The sequence below is a fragment of the Coregonus clupeaformis genome, chromosome 1, assembly GCF_020615455.1.
Source record: "Coregonus clupeaformis isolate EN_2021a chromosome 1, ASM2061545v1, whole genome shotgun sequence".
NCBI classification, from domain to species: domain Eukaryota; kingdom Metazoa; phylum Chordata; class Actinopteri; order Salmoniformes; family Salmonidae; genus Coregonus; species Coregonus clupeaformis.
The window spans coordinates 56971522-56987994 of NC_059192.1; positions in this window are offsets into that span (position 1 = coordinate 56971522).

A 16473-nucleotide genomic window follows, 5' to 3' on the forward strand; every position below is an offset into this window, starting at 1 on the left:
CATCTTCATCTCTGATGCAATAATCACCCTCCTGAATGATAACTGGAAGCTGAGGATAGACATCCTTAAACTCTATTTCTTCCTCGTAAGGTGGGGGTCTTTTTGTTGAATCCTTATGTGAAAAAGGTGTATTGACTTCTGCCCTTAGTTTTTCTGTTACCTTCGCCTCTTTTGCCATTTTCTCTATACCTCTGTCTCTTTTATCTTTTGTATCTTTTATCAGTTTTTGTCCTTCATTTTCAAACAACTTAAGAACACCCAACTCTCTTTGTCTCTTTTCTTAACGCTTTTCCCCTTTTTTCCCTTTCTTTTGATCTGCCTTATATGTGGACACAAGCACTTACATTATTTTAATTACATCTGGGTTAAGAGTCCCTTCCACTGGCCATGGTTGTTCAATGTCAGGCCAACGTTTATTCCATTTTCCAGATAACCTTGCAATACCATTAACTAAAGGGTTACTATTTTGTACTACATCAACAGGAGTAATTACTTTCATAGTTTTGATGTCCTTTTTCCGCATTGTAACAACTCTTTTATATTCCTTTATTGTGGATTTTTTTATTATATTTTTTTATTATTATTTTAAACGAATTAATTTGTAAACCAAAAAATACTTTAAGCTATGTTGCTTATCATTCCCTCCTATTTTATTTTATTTTTTTCTACCAAATTATTGATTAGTGGCAATCTTACCACATCCGATAAAGAAAAGTAAAGGAAACTAGTCAACTTCAGAGCAATCAAAAAAGAAAGACCTGCAATCCAGCAACACTACAGCACCCACAAACCAATTGCTTAATAAGCACCCAATCACCTTAATTTTACAGAATAATCTCAGTGCTGGATTTCCAACACAACTCTAATCAAAACAACCCATGCACAAAAAACTTCAATGTGCAAATCTCAATTACATCAATTGATCAGTCTGTTGCCAAGTCCCTGTTAAATGGTCACAACATGAAATATTCTAGGCATACACAAACAGATAAATGCCCTTTATCTATAATATCCTGTAAGGGAAAGTAAGTTTGTGGATAGAACAGTACTGGCCTTAATTGGACTAGATCCGGGACAGCACACGCTGTCGCGTGACGCACTGGTCAGCACCTCCTCTCTCTCTGTCTCCTCCCTCTCTTCTCTCACAACACAGGAGAACAAAAGAAACAGACAACAATTTAGTATTTTATGCATACCTATGTTCATATTCGCGCTGAGAAATAAGCAAGCAGCTTAACTCAAGAATATTATAAATAGCGCAATAACATTTTTTTATTTTTTTAAATCCATCAACATAGCTCTCAATTATAAATTCAATGAATCTCAATCAAATAGGTTCATAGTTACACAACAGCCACTTAACAAACAGAATACTTTATTCGTGTTTACTCAAAGTCTCCCCCTCCTTCTTTTTGCAGCTCTAAGTCTGCGTCTCCCAGCAGCTCAGTGCAGGCAGGGGAGTGGCATATTCGTTCTGTGCAACTACAAAATCCTAGAACTCCACACATGCACAGTTCATTTATTAGTGCGACATCAGGGTGAGAGGAGCGCTCCCGCAAGTAACTTTTCTCTAAGTCAAACAGCAGACAGACCAGCTGTCTCTCCGTTTTTTCCAACACAGACAAACAGTAACACTGAACAAAACGCACAAACCAACACAAAACATAGAACACAAATCCTACTTCGAAGTTTCTTAACGTAACTATATTCTATTTTCTCTCTCTTCTTTCTTCACTTATTTTACTCTAATCTGTAGATTTATAGTTATTTTCTTATCCATTACAAATCCTCTCTATACAATCATAACGTCCTCCCGGGGGCTCATAGATTTTAACAAATTTGAAAACGTTCTCTCAAATGGATTTAACCATAATTAACAGATTTCCTTACAAAAAACTAAAACCCCTGTTCTCAACCAAAACATATATATGTGTATATATCTAACATGAAATCTTATCATAGCATGAGTCGAGCATATTACTCTCTGCACAATCCACACAGCTCAAACACAGCAGAGACATCTTTCTTTTGCGCACACACACACTCTCTTTCTCTCACAGACACATGAAAAATATTCAATCAACAAGAATGCATCCATTCATACAATTCCAAAAGCATGCTTCCGTCGCTTCTATTCCTTATTTTCCTTCCTAAAATTGTGCTACCTTGAGTTGCAGATATTCAATGAGAGGCTACTTCGGACATACAGTGGGGAGAACAAGTATTTGATACACTGCCGATTTTGCAGGTTTTCCTACTTACAAAGCATGTAGAGGTCTGTCATTTTTATCATAGGTACACTTCAACTGTGAGAGACAGAATCTAACACAAAAATCCAAAAAATCACATTGTATGATTTTTAAGTAATTAATTTGCATTTTATTGCATGACATAAGTATTTGATCACCTAACCAACCATTAAGAATTCCGGCTCTCACAGACCTGTTAGTTTTTCTTTAAGAATCCCTCCTGTTCTCCACTCATTACCTGTATTAACTGCACCTGTTTGAACTTGTTACCTGTATAAAAGACACCTGTCCATACACTCAATCAAACAGACTCCAACCTCTCCACAATGGCCAAGACCAGAGAGCTGTGTAAGGACATCAGGGATACAATTGTAGACCTGCACAAGGCTGGGATGGGCTACAGGACAATAGGCAAGCAGCTTGGTGAGAAGGAAACAACTGTTGGCGCAATTATTAGAAAATGGAAGAAGTTCAAGATGACTGTCAATCACCGTCGGTCTGGGGCTCCATGCAAGATCACACCTCGTGGGGCATCAATGATCATGAGGAAGGTGAGGGATCAGCCCAGAACTACACGGCAGGACCTGGTCAATAACCTGAAGAGAGCTGGGACCACAGTCTCAAAGAAAACCATTAGTAACACACTACGCCGTCATGGATTAAAATCCTGCAGCGCATGCAAGGTCCCCGTGCTCAAGCCAGCGCATGTCCAGGCCCGTCTGAAGTTTGCCAATGACCATCTGGATGATCCGGAGGAGGAATGGGAGAAGGTCATGTGTTCTGATGAGACAAAAATAGAGCTTTTTAGTCTAAACTCCACTCGCCGTGTTTGGAGGAAGAAGAAGGATGAGTAGAACCCCAAGAACACCATCCCAACCGTGAAGCATGGAGGTGGAAACATCATTCTTTGGGGATGCTTTTCTGCAAAGGGAACAGGACGACTGCACCGTATTGAGGGGAGGATGGATGGGGCCATGTATCGCGAGATCTTGGCCAACAACCTCCTTCCCTCAGTAAGATCATTGAAGATGGGTCGTGGCTGGGTCTTCCAGCATGACAACGACCCGAAACACACAGCCAGGGCAACTAAGGAGTGGCTCCGTAAGAAGCATCTCAAGGTCCTGGAGTGGCCTAGCCAGTCTCCAGACCTGAACCCAATAGAAAATCTTTGGAGGGAGCTGAAAGTCCGTATTGCCCAGCGACAGCCCCCGAAACCTGAAGGATCTGGAGAAGGTCTGTATGGAGGAGTGGGCCAAAATCCCTGCTGCAGTGTGTGCAAACCTGGTCAAGACCTACAGGAAATGTATGATCTCTGTAATTGCAAACAAAGGTTTCTGTACCAAATATTAAGTTCTGCTTTTCTGATGTATCAAATACTTATGTCATGCAATAAAATGCAAATTAATTACTTAAAGATCATACAATGTGATTTTCTGGATTTTTGTTATAGATTCCGTCTCTCACAGTTGAAGTGTACCTATGATAAAAATTACAGACCTCTACATGCTTTGTAAGTAGGAAAACCTGCAAAATCACCAGTGTATCAAATACTTGTTCTCCCCACTGTATATACCGAGAGGTAACATACAATTGAACGTTGTTTCCAACGCAAACAAATTTAGAAATTTAGAACAGAATCTCATCACACAGCAAGGCACACATGTTGTTCACGGTGCGTCCCCCCAACGCACACACAGCTACACAAACTGACCAGCGCCCAAAGTTGTGAGAAAGCTCACCTTATCTGCAGGCCTCTGGAGCGGGAGTCAGCACGGAGCCCATGATGTAACGCTGAAATAGACGCAACACGTCCCAAAATCCTCGTCGCCAATTTCTGTGGTGGCGAACAACGATGCTGAGATGCTGTGTTGACAAGGAATCCGCTGACACTGTACTTTGATTATAAAGGTTTATTATATCAAAAGATTTCAGCATCAATTTACAGATTTCTGCAGAATCTGGAGAGCAACAAACCCAATCTCAAACATGATCACTCTCCTCTTCCATTTGTTCAAACATGGTATATATCCTATGTAACATAAGATGGCGTGTTTTGAATAGACCAATCCCTGGCCTCCACATATCCCAATGTCCACTGTCTTAGGGGGCCCCTATAGTAATACTTTCCAGATGTTTCAGCACAGCAGAGCAAAGTTCATTTAACCAACAATATGAAAACCTCAGCCAAAGCTATAAATGTTCAGATACTACAACACCTAGCACACTCCATGCATCAACCACTGTTTGAGGAGCATGCTCTCGTTACCCGACAGGTGATATTCCGCCCGAACAGGTTTTCGCAATGAAAATGTTTTCACTAAACTGTAGACAGCCTATCTGCAAGCTCAAAAAATGAATAAAGGGGAGAGAGGAGGAGATAGAAACGCATGGTGGTGAGATATTCTGTATAGCTAATAGTAATGTGCCACCCAGTTAATTATGAAAATATAAAAAAATGCCTATTACTAGACTATTACAAATAAAATACAAATTCACTAATTGTAGGCTAACTGTAAGCCGTCATGCACAATCAATGAACCAACAGCATTGCTTAGGCCTATACATTTTCTCCCAGACTCATGGATATTAATTTTGGAGAGTAGCATAAGGTTACCAGTCCATTCAGTATGCATAATAATACAGTCCACACTCAAAGGCTAGACCAATTACGTACCAAAGACATCTTAAATCAGTTTTGTTTTATGTTTTTCTGCCATGGGTAATATGCGGTAGGCTATGTGTCTCACAATCATAATTTTAATTCAGGGTATTTTTCCGGGCTTGGGCTCATAAACCTATGCATATTCATAAGCTCTAATATGCGTATGGGTGTTTTGAATTAATCATCAACTTAGAAAGCTCTGTCCATTTCGTTGTTAGGCTTTGAAACAGCATCCACAACAACCATGTTTTACACTGTTTCAACCTGCTGTTGAACTTCTTTCTTTAGATTGATCATCACAGTGAGGTGAGTTTTAAAAGTATGATAGGCCTACTGTTTTGATGATAAGTGTTTGATGTGATTTTCGATTGCATTTGCATTGATGTCAGAGTGGTTAGAGGGACAATAGAGCCCTGAGTACCAGGCCATTAGGACCTGTTGGTCATTAACAAGTTGGGTACTACCAAAGCATGTCCAGAGTGTATAAAATGAGATTACCTCGACTCAGTAGTCACGTGGAATTTTTACTGCAGTCATGACTCATGACTGACTGTAAGGCAGTAATATGGTCACTGCAACAGCCCTAGTAATAGCATCTGCATTTAGGCTAAGCAGGGCCTGGTAATATGATCACTGCAACATCCCTAGTAATAGCATCTGCATTTAAGCTAAGCAGGGCCTGAAACTAAAGTAACCCCCATGGAGGCTAGCCCTGGGCCAAGCTGGATGACTCCTTTCTGTACTCCGCTTGATTCTTTTGAAAACACTTTCATTAATCTTAGAATTTCAAATGTGGTGCTTGCCTGCTTACATGGTTTAAGGGGGTTGGGGGTTTGGGAGTTATAGCCGCCTATTCAAAATTCAAAGATCAAAAATGTGTTTTAAGAATAATCAAGCACAGTGCTGACAGGAGTCATACAGCTTGGCCCAGGGCAAGCCACCATTGGGGGTGCTATAGTGTTGAGTATCTCTGGTCCCTCTCCAAGTGGCTCTGTAGTTCTTGACTAAGGGCAGTGAGCACCTCACTCCGCAAGTAAGGGGGCTTGACGAACCATGCTGGTTTTGCAGCCCATCCTCCCCATTGCTCATCAGGTCCACATTACCTCCTCTCCAAATGTCTCTCTCATCCTATGCAACACTCTTGACTGTGCATCTAGAGCCAATAGAACACAGTAAACAAATGCATCAGTCTCAAGTCATTTATATTCATATAAATCATATCAAATCAGACATTTACCCCACCAACCCCAGATTGAGAAATAGTAAAGGGGAATTCCAACCTTTGATATTCATCACATACCTTGATTGTAGTTCCCCCAAGCAGTTTTTGATATCTTGTGATATATCTTCTCTTCCAACACATGAGGTCAATTTGTAAGTCGCTCTGGATAAGAGCGTCTGCTAAATGACGTAAATGTAAAAATGTAAATGTAGAGAGGCACGCGCCTGTGGCAGTTGGGAATTTACTTGAAGAGCATGGTCAGAACATTTCCAGAAACATATTCACGCATAATTGGGAATTTACTTTCCCAGAAATGTCCATATCACACAAGTGTTTGGGGATGTGCGGAAGTCTACAGGAGTCCACATACTCGCATACTCGCATTCAGAGGTGATGCCCTGCAAACACAAATGTGTCGTTAGGATGTCTATGGAATCTCACGCAGTCACAGTGTTTTCAACTTACATATTTGACAGACTTTGACATAGATGATTACACTGTGTATGTCTTTTTTTTTGTACACTAATTATTATTCAACATGCCTAAACCTGGGATTTGAACTCACAACCTCTTGGTTTACGGCATTACTATCTTCCTACTACGCCACCATGTCTGTGTCAATAACTGATTTCACCTTTATTCCTACACTTCGGACTTCAAAGTAAATCTCAGCTTTGTTAATAATACAATATTATATTTATTATAGTGATTCAGGAGTAACATTAAAACAAAACAATATGCCCCACCAACATTAGACAACTATACAGTAAACCCTAAAATTGCTTAAATAGGTCAATTAAATCAATGATGAGAGAATAGTCAGATTAAAATAGCAGTGCAGATGGCACTCTTTTGCTTAGTGCAGAGATGTATTATAGGTAATGAATCTGTAGGGGACTTCTGAGAATGCTAAAGACTTCGTGGCGCAGCAGAACGATCAGTGTACCCCAAATCCAGAGGTTGTGATTCCTAAGAGGGGTCATATTGAAAAGTCAGCATGAAGTGATCATGTCAAATGTACAGCAAGTCAGCATGAAGTAATCATTTCAGATGTACACTATTTTAGCTGAACAGTGTACCACTTACCTTACAACCCCAATACCATTTCATTACTTAAATTTTTTTTTTAAACACGTGAAATAGCTGTTTTCACATGTTGAGCTGAAATTGTCATTACATTATTGAAAATAATTATTGACACCCCTAAAGATTCTTATAGATAAAGAAGTCAAAAGTTTAGTACAAACTCTACAAACTTGTTGGATGCATTTGCATTTAGATTTGGTTGTATTTCAGATAATTTTGTGCCCAATAGAAATGAATGGTTGGGCTTCCCGAGTGGCGCAGCACTGCATCGCAGTGGCACTGCATCACAGGCGGTGTGAAAATCGTCAAAGACTCCATCCACCCAAGCCACAGAATATCTTCTCTGCTTAGCAAGAGGTACCGGTGCATCAAGTCTGACATCAACAGGCTCTTGAACAGCTTCTATCCCCAAGCAATATGACTGATAAAAAGCTAACAAAATACACAGATCTGAGTTTACCTTGTATCTTTATTGACCTTTTATTTCAATATTTGCCTCTATGCACACTCACAGGGCCATACACACTCACACACACTGTCACTCCAACACACACACAAAACTCACTCCATAATTTGTTCCCTCACACATAATATGCACATACATTTACACTGACTCTACACTCCCACTCACATACAAGCTGCTGCTACTCTGTTTATCTTATATCATGTTGCCTAGTCCCCTTACCCCTATACATATCTACCTCCATCACTCCAGTATTCCTGCACATGTAAATATGGTATTGGATCGGACTTTTTAAATATTTCCTGTATAGAGTATGCTTACTTAGTTACTTTATTGTTTATTTCATATTTCCTATTCTTATTTATTGTCTGTTTTTTTTTTCTAGTTAAACATTGTTATTGATTATTGCATTATTGATTTTTGAGTTTGCAAGAAAGGCATTTCACTGTACTTGCGCAGGTGACATTAAAACTTGAAACTTGAAACTCATAACCCCCAAGACATGTTAACCTCTCACCATTACCAATAAGAGGGGAGGTTAACATGCCTTGGGGGTATGATCTTTGAACCTCTGTAACTTTCTCACTCATCATTATTCACGATTCTTTCAGGAATATCTGTAATCATGGTAGCATCCACATTAATTTAGAAGTTTTTAGAAAAATGTTCTATTATTATTTACAATAAAAGTGACTCCAAAATGACACAATACATTATGTGCCATTAATTTCTTATGGGCACAAAATTATCTGAAACACAACCAAAACGAACTGCAAATGCATCCAACAACTTTGCAGAGTCACAAGCTTTATGTAGTCATTGGGTGCAATGAATATAGGACCAAATAATACACTTTTGACTACTTTATTGATAAGAATCTTTAGGTGTGTAAATAATTTGGACACCCTACCCTTTTGAGAAAAAAAGTATTACTTGTTAAAGGGATACTTCGGGATTTTGGCAGAGGCCCTTTATCTACTTCCCCAGAGTCAGATGAACTCATGGATACCATTTTTATGTCTCTTCGTGGAGTTTGAAGGAAGTTGCTAACTAGAGCTAGACCAGTTGCTAACTAGCGTTAGCGCAATGACTGGAAGTCTATAGGTATCTGCTAGCATGCTAGCAGAGCAGATAACCATAGACTTCCCGTCACAGCGCTCACGATAGTTAGTAATTGTTCTAGTGCTAGTTAGCAACTTCCTTCAAACTGCACGCAGAGACATAAAAATGGTATCCGCTAGTTACTAGTTTGGAGAGGAGGGGGACACCTCATAGAGTGGTTGGTCTGGTCCAAGGTCGTTAACGTGTTGTCGTTTCTCGGGTTGATGTCACACCCAGCTCAGTTAGCCACTCCCATCACTATTGCTGCTGCTGATGCTGCTGCTGCTATTGCTGCTGGGTTCAGCAGAGTGAACAGAGCCAGCAGCACATTGTCTTTGTACTACACTGACTGTAGGTCAACCATGTAGTTTTAGGTGTTTTTATGTCTCAGAGGGGGTCCCCACAGTCCCACATCAACTGAGTTACAGTTCTTGTCCAAATGCCCTCAACAGCCATGCTCTTGACCCTATACAAAATATATTTTGAACTTGTTGCCATAAGGCCGATAAGACTGATATAATCTGTTGTAAAATCGTATGTCTCTGAAGTGCCCACGCAGGTCTCAAGTCTGAACTTATTTATTATTAATAGGCTGTTGAATTTTGGCCTGTATCCAGTCTTACTCTGAACTTCACTCTGAACCATTCCTGTTTTAGCAAAGGTTTAGGACAGGGTCAAAATTATCAAAGCATGAATATGCTTTTGGTATTAGTTATGTTGTTTCATTATCTTTTTGTTTCAAAGCTGAACACTTGACAGAAGTTGTAATTGCCTCTGAAAAGTTTGAGGGAATACAGTGAGACTGCCTGTGATATCCATGAAGTTCTCATTTGTTCATAAGGTAATTAAGGTATCGAGTCACCTCAGGAGAAATCGGTTTGTCTGAACTAGCTTTGGCAATCTGTGAAACAGGGAGGGAACTATAGGCTCTCCTGGTGACATGAGAGGTTCTAGGAAGAGATCTTGAGGTGAGGTAAATGATGAAATGAGGAGCTTTCATTGAGTTCATAGACTGGCTAGGCTGGAGTCTGTAGAAGTGTCTTACGTCTTTCTGAGTGAGCATGTCTGGGCTAATTCATATTATTGGAGTGACGGCTTCATAATTGTCTGAAATTGTCAGCCTATTTCACTATGTGTATAAAACATTAAGGACACCATGACATAGACTGACCAGGTGAATCCAGGTGAAAGCGATGATCCTTTATTGATGTCACTTGTTTTTATAAATGTAATTGTCTGCATCATTTCTAATCCCCCATATATATTGTTTGGTAAATGTATATATAATTTTAAATAAAGATATATTTGAAAAATATATTTTTATTCTTTATTATTTTCCCTTAACCCTATCACTCCTCCCCTAATTGTAAACTAATGGACAACAACAGTCCTTTCCATGGTAGCAAGATCGTATCTTATTTGGTTAACTTTCTATTAAAATGTATTGTAGTGAGATCATTTATTTATTTCGGGATATGAATACCGAGTATGTCCCCTTCACCGTCTAACCATTTTATTGGTAAACTACACGGTAATGTAAAAGTTGTATTTTTTAGCGATCCAATACGTAATATAGTGCACTTATCATAATTTGGTTTAGAAAAGGTTAGACAAATGATCTAGATCCTCTATGAGGCTGTGCAGGGATCTAAATTGCAGATTTAAAAGAAAACATGAATCGTCAGCGTACAATGACACCTTTGTTTTTAAGCACTGGATTTCTAGCCCCTTGATATAATTGTTGGATCTGATTTTAATAGCTAACATTTTGATGGCCATAATAAATGGATATGCCGAGAGTAAACAAACCTTGTTTTACTCCTTTTGACAATTTAATACTTTCTGAGAAGTAGCATTATTTACTATTTTACACCTGGGTTACTATACATAACTTTAACCCATTGTATAAGAGATTCTTCAAAATTAGAATTTTCCAGGCATTTAAATATAAATTCCAGTCATACTTTATCAAAGGCCTTTTCAGAGTCAGCTGTGAATACAGTGAGGAAAAAAAGTATTTGATCCCCTGCTGATTTTGTACGTTTGACCACTGACAAAGAAATGACCAGTCTATAATTTTAATGGTAGGTTTATTTGAACAGTGAGAGACAGAATAACAACAAAAAAATCCAAAAAAACGCATGTCAAAAATGTAAAAAATTGATTTGCATTTTAATGAGGGAAATAAGTATTTGACCCCCTCTCAATCAGAAAGATTTCTGGCTCCCAGGTGTCTTTTATACAGGTAACGAGCTGAGATTAGAAGCACACTCTTAAAGGGAGTGCTCCTAATCTCAGCTCGTTACCTGTATAAAAGACACCTGTCCACAGAAGAAATCAATCAATCAGAATCCAAACTCTCCACCATGGCCAAGACCAAAGAGCTCTCCAAGGATGTCAGGGACAAGATTGTAGACCTACACAAGGCTGGAATGGTCTACAAGACCATCGCCAAGCAGCTTGGTGAGAAGGTGACAACAGTTGGTGCGATTATTCGCAAATGGAAGAAACACAAAATAACTGTCAATCTCCCTCGGCCTGGGGCTCCATGCAATGATCATGAGAACGGTGAGGAATCAGCCCAGAAATACACGGGAGGATCTTGTCAATGATCTCAAGGCAGCTGGGACCATAGTCACCAAGAAAACAATTGGTAACACACTACATCGTGAAGGACTGAAATGCTGCAGCGCCCGCAAGGTCCCCCAGCTCAAGAAAGCACATATACAGGGCCGTCTGAAGTTTGCCAATTAACCTCTGAATGATTCAGAGGAGAATTGGGTGAAAGTGTTGTGGTCAGATGAGAGCAAAATCGAGCTCTTTGGCATCAACTCAACTCACTGTGTTTGGAGGAGGAGGAATGCTGCCTATGACCCTAAGAACACCATCCCCACCGTCAAACATGGAGGTGGAAACATTATGCTTTGGGGGTGTTTTTCTGCTAGGGGGACAGGACAACTTCACTGCATCAAAGGGACGATGGACGGGGCCATGTACCGTCAAATCTTGGGTGAGAACCTCCTTCCCTCAGCCAGGGCATTGAAAATGGGTTGTGGATGGGTATTCCAGCATGACAATGACCCAAAACACACGGCCAAGGCAACAAAGGAGTGGCTCAAGAAGAAGCACATTAAGGTCCTGGAGTGGCCTAGCCAGTCTCCAGACCTTAATCCCATAGAATATCTGTGGAGGGAGCTGAAGGTTCGAGTTGCCAAACGTCAGGCTCAAAACCTTAATGACTTGGAGAAGATCTTTAAAGAGGAGTGGGACAAAATCTCTCCTGAGATGTGTGCAACCCTGGTGGCCAACTACAAGAAACGTCTGACCTCTGTGATTGCCAACAAGGGTTTTGCCACCAAGTACTAAGTCATGTTTTGCAGAGGGGTCAAATACTTATTTCCCTCATTAAAATGCAAATCAATTTATAACATTTTTGACATGCGTTTTTCTGGATTTTTTTGTTGTTATTCTGTCTCTCACTGTTCAAATAAACCTACCATTAAAATTATAGACTGATCATGTCTTTGTCAGTGGGCAAACGTACAAAATCAGCAGGGGATCAAATACTTTTTTCCCTCACTGTACCAGGCCTGGTTACCCAGATTTTTCATAGTGTTCTATTGTTTCCAGTACTTGTCTATATTATCTCCAAGGCATCGTCCATGTAAAAAACCTGTCTGATTAGGATGAATAATATCCGACAATACCTTTTTAATTCTATGCGCTATGCATTTTGCTAGGATTTTGGCATCACAACACTGAAGTGTAAGGGGTGTCCAGTTTTTTAGGTGGATGGATCTTTATATTTACCACCTGGGTCCTGTTTCAGTAATAGTGCAATCAGACCTTCTTGCTGAGTATCTGATAGTCTACCATTTTTATAGGAGTGGTTAAAACATGTTAATAACGAACCTTTGAGTATATCAACAAATATTTGATATACCTCAATTGGTATGCCAACCAGCCCTGGAGTTTTCCTGGACTTGAAGGCTTTAATTGCATCTAGAGGTTCCTTCTTGATCTTTCTTTAATAAGTTCCTCCATTTCTTTTTGTTTTTCCTCTAACTCATTCTGTGCCTCTACATTACAGTTTTTATTGCCATCTATCTGTACTGTTAGTTCCTCTATTTCCTTTGTTAAGATGAACTCTTTTGACCTAAATTGTTTTAGTTTTAAAGATGAGTGTTGAATGCATGGCCTCTCAACGCACATTTAAAAGTGTCCCATACAATATGGGGATCTGCTGTACCTATGTTATGCAGGGAAAAGTCAGTTATAAATTCTTCTGTCTTGGTTAAAAACAAGTTGTCAACCAGTAGGCTTTGATAAAATGTCCAATATCCTGGCCCTCGCAGAAATTCTGTAAGGGTAATGTGTATACCAATTGTTGAATGGTTCGACCACATTCTGTCCCCTATCAACACTCTTTTAACTTTGGTGCCATCGAAAATGACATAAGAAAGTTGTCAAGACAACTAGCTTGAGTGAGACCCCGCCATGTATATCTCACTAGGTCAGGATATTTAAGCCTCCATACAGTGGGGAAAAAAAGTATTTAGTCAGCCACCAATTGTGCAAGTTCTCCCACTTAAAAAGATGAGAGAGGCCTGTAATTTTCATCATAGGTACACGTCAACTATGACAGACAAAATGAGGGAAAAAAATCCAGAAGATCACATTGTAGGATTTTTTAGGAATTTATTTGCAAATGATGGTGGAAAATAAGTATTTGGTCAATAACAAAAGTTTCTCAATACTTTGTTATATACCCTTTGTTGGCAATGACACAGGTCAAACGTTTTCTGTAAGTCTTCACAAGGTTTTCACACACTGCTGCTGGTATTTTGGCCCATTCCTCCATGCAGATCTCCTCTAGAGCAGTGATGTTTTGGGGCTGTCGCTGGGCAACACGGACTTTCAACTCCCTCCAAAGATTTTCTATGGGGTTGAGATCTGGAGACTCCAGGACCTTGAAATGCTTCTTACGAAGCCACTCCTTCGTTGCCCGGGCGGTGTGTTTGGGATCATTGTCATGCTGAAAGACCCAGCCACGTTTCATCTTCAATGCCCTTGCTGATGGAAGGAGGTTTTCACTCAAAATCTCACGATACATGGCCCCATTCATTCTTTCCTTTACACGGATCAGTCGTCCTGGTCCCTTTGCAGAAAAACAGCCCCAAAGTATGATGTTTTCACTCCCATGCTTCACAGTAGGTATGGTGTTCTTTGGATGCAACTCAGCATTCTTTGTCCTCCAAACACGACGAGTTGAGTTTTTACCAAAAAGTTATATTTTGGTTTCATCTGACCATATGACATTCTCCCAATCCTCTTCTGGATGCACTCTAGCAAACTTCAGACGGGCCTGGACATGTACTGGCTTAAGCAGGGGGACACGTCTAGCACTGCAGGATTTGAGTCCCTGGCGGCGTAGTGTGTTACTGATGTTAGGCTTTGTTACTTTGGTCCCAGCTCTCTGCAGGTCATTCACTAGGTCCCCCCGTGTGGTTCTGGGATTTTTGCTCACCGTTCTTGTGATCATTTTGACCCCACGGGGTGAGATCTTGCGTGGAGCACCAGAACGAGGGAGATTATCAGTAGTCTTGAATGTCTTCCATTTCCTAATAATTGCTCCCACAGTTGATTTCTTCAAACCAAGCTGCTTACCTATTGCAGAGTCAGTCTTCCCAGCCTGGTGCAGGTCTACAATTTTGTTTCTGGTGTCATTTGACAGCTCTTTGGTCTTGGCCATAGTGGAGTTTGGAGTGTGACTGTTTGAGGTTGTGGACAGGTGTCTTTTATACTGAAAACAAGTTCAAACAGGTGCCATTAATACAGGTAACGAGTGGAGGACAGAGGAGCCTCTTAAAGAAGAAGTTACAGGTCTGTGAGAGCCAGAAATCTTGCTTGTTTGTAGGTGACCAAATACTTATTTTCCACCATAATTTGCAAATAAATTCATTAAAAATCCTACAATGTGATTTTCTGGATTTTCTTTTCTCAATTTGTCTGTCATAGTTGACGTGTACCTATGATGAAAATTACAGGCCTCTCTCATCTTTTTAAGTGGGAGAACTTGCACAATTGGTGGCTGACTAAATACTTTTTTTCCCCACTGTATATCCACTATTTCCAATATATAATATAATATTCGTAATTTCCTTAAGTGCATAAGGGTGATAGTTTCTGGTGTGATTTCCTTTATGGTCAATTGAGGTACTTAAAACCATATTATAATCTCTCACCATAATAATTAAGTAATGTATTGCCTGTAAACTCGATAAATTATTATATATATTTTCAAAGAAGCATGGATCATCATTATTTGGACCATATAGATTAATGAGCCAAATCTGTTTATGGTCCAATAGCATATTTAAAAGGATCCACCTTCCTTGCGGATCTGTTTGAACAGTTTGCACATTCGGATCAAAATTATTGTTAATTTATATCATCACCCCTTTTGAGTTTCTTTACGCATCACCCCTTTTTCCATACAACTTTGGCAATTGGTGTAGCATTAGTTGTAAACAATATATATTATATTACTTCTCTTTTAGCCAGGTAAAGACTGATCGTCTTTTCTTATTATCTGCTAAGCCATTAAAATTATAACTAGCTATACTTATTTCACCACTTACCATAATGACATAAAAGTTTTGATTATACTTACCTATATGTTTGTAAACTTACCATTAAGAAGTACCATGATAATTGAGTGTCCATATAGCAGTGCCATGATATTTTCACTGTTAAGCATACTATAGCTGCGACTAAGTAAATGTCTAATTGTCCTCCAATATTCCACCCGCTAAAACCTCCGTCTATCCCAAGTTGGATTATAGTCCCAGGGACTGGCTGAGCACTCCTGTACACATGGATCCTAGGGCCTTTAAGAGATAGGGGCCCATCCTTTCAAAAGAGCACGTGTTGCCACCTACAGTACAGAATCATATTCACAGCCAACAGCACTTCGAATGACTTTGTCACGGTTGTACTGCATGTAGTTATTAAAAATGTATATATATATATGAACAAATCTTGCATATCTTAATTTATTCCCACAATTGACGAACAATATGGGTAATAATATAAGCACTTCTACGAAGGATTGTTACCTATAACATGGGCTGGCAGTAGGAATTCTACATTTTTGTCAACAGATGTGGGATGCATACTCCCATTCAAAAATAAATGGGAGTATATATGAAGACTGTTTAGTGACAAAAATAATGGGTTAAATACATGTTTAAAAAAATTAATGCTAATGTTTCCTGATCATTCTTATATCTCTCCGAAAAAAGACAGACACTTGAGAATGAACTACCTTTAGATTTTTTTGGGGGGGACTATATGTTGTTCCATGTAGTGAATATGTTACTCAATGTGTTTGTATGGGCTAATGCAGTAAGGCCAAATAAAATGTTTCATCCCCCAAAAAATTATAATATAATATGCCATTTAGCAGATGCTTTTATCCAAAGCGACTTACAGTCATGTGTACATACATTTGTTCGTATGGGTGGTCCCGGGGATCGAACCCACTACCCTGGCGTTACATGCGCCATGCTCTACCAATTGAGCTACAGAGGACTACTGATTATGAAAAAAAATACTTCAAGGTGGTCTTAAAATTCTAAATCAAATAGCAAAATGATTATTGTTATGATTTTCTTAAAACAATTCCATA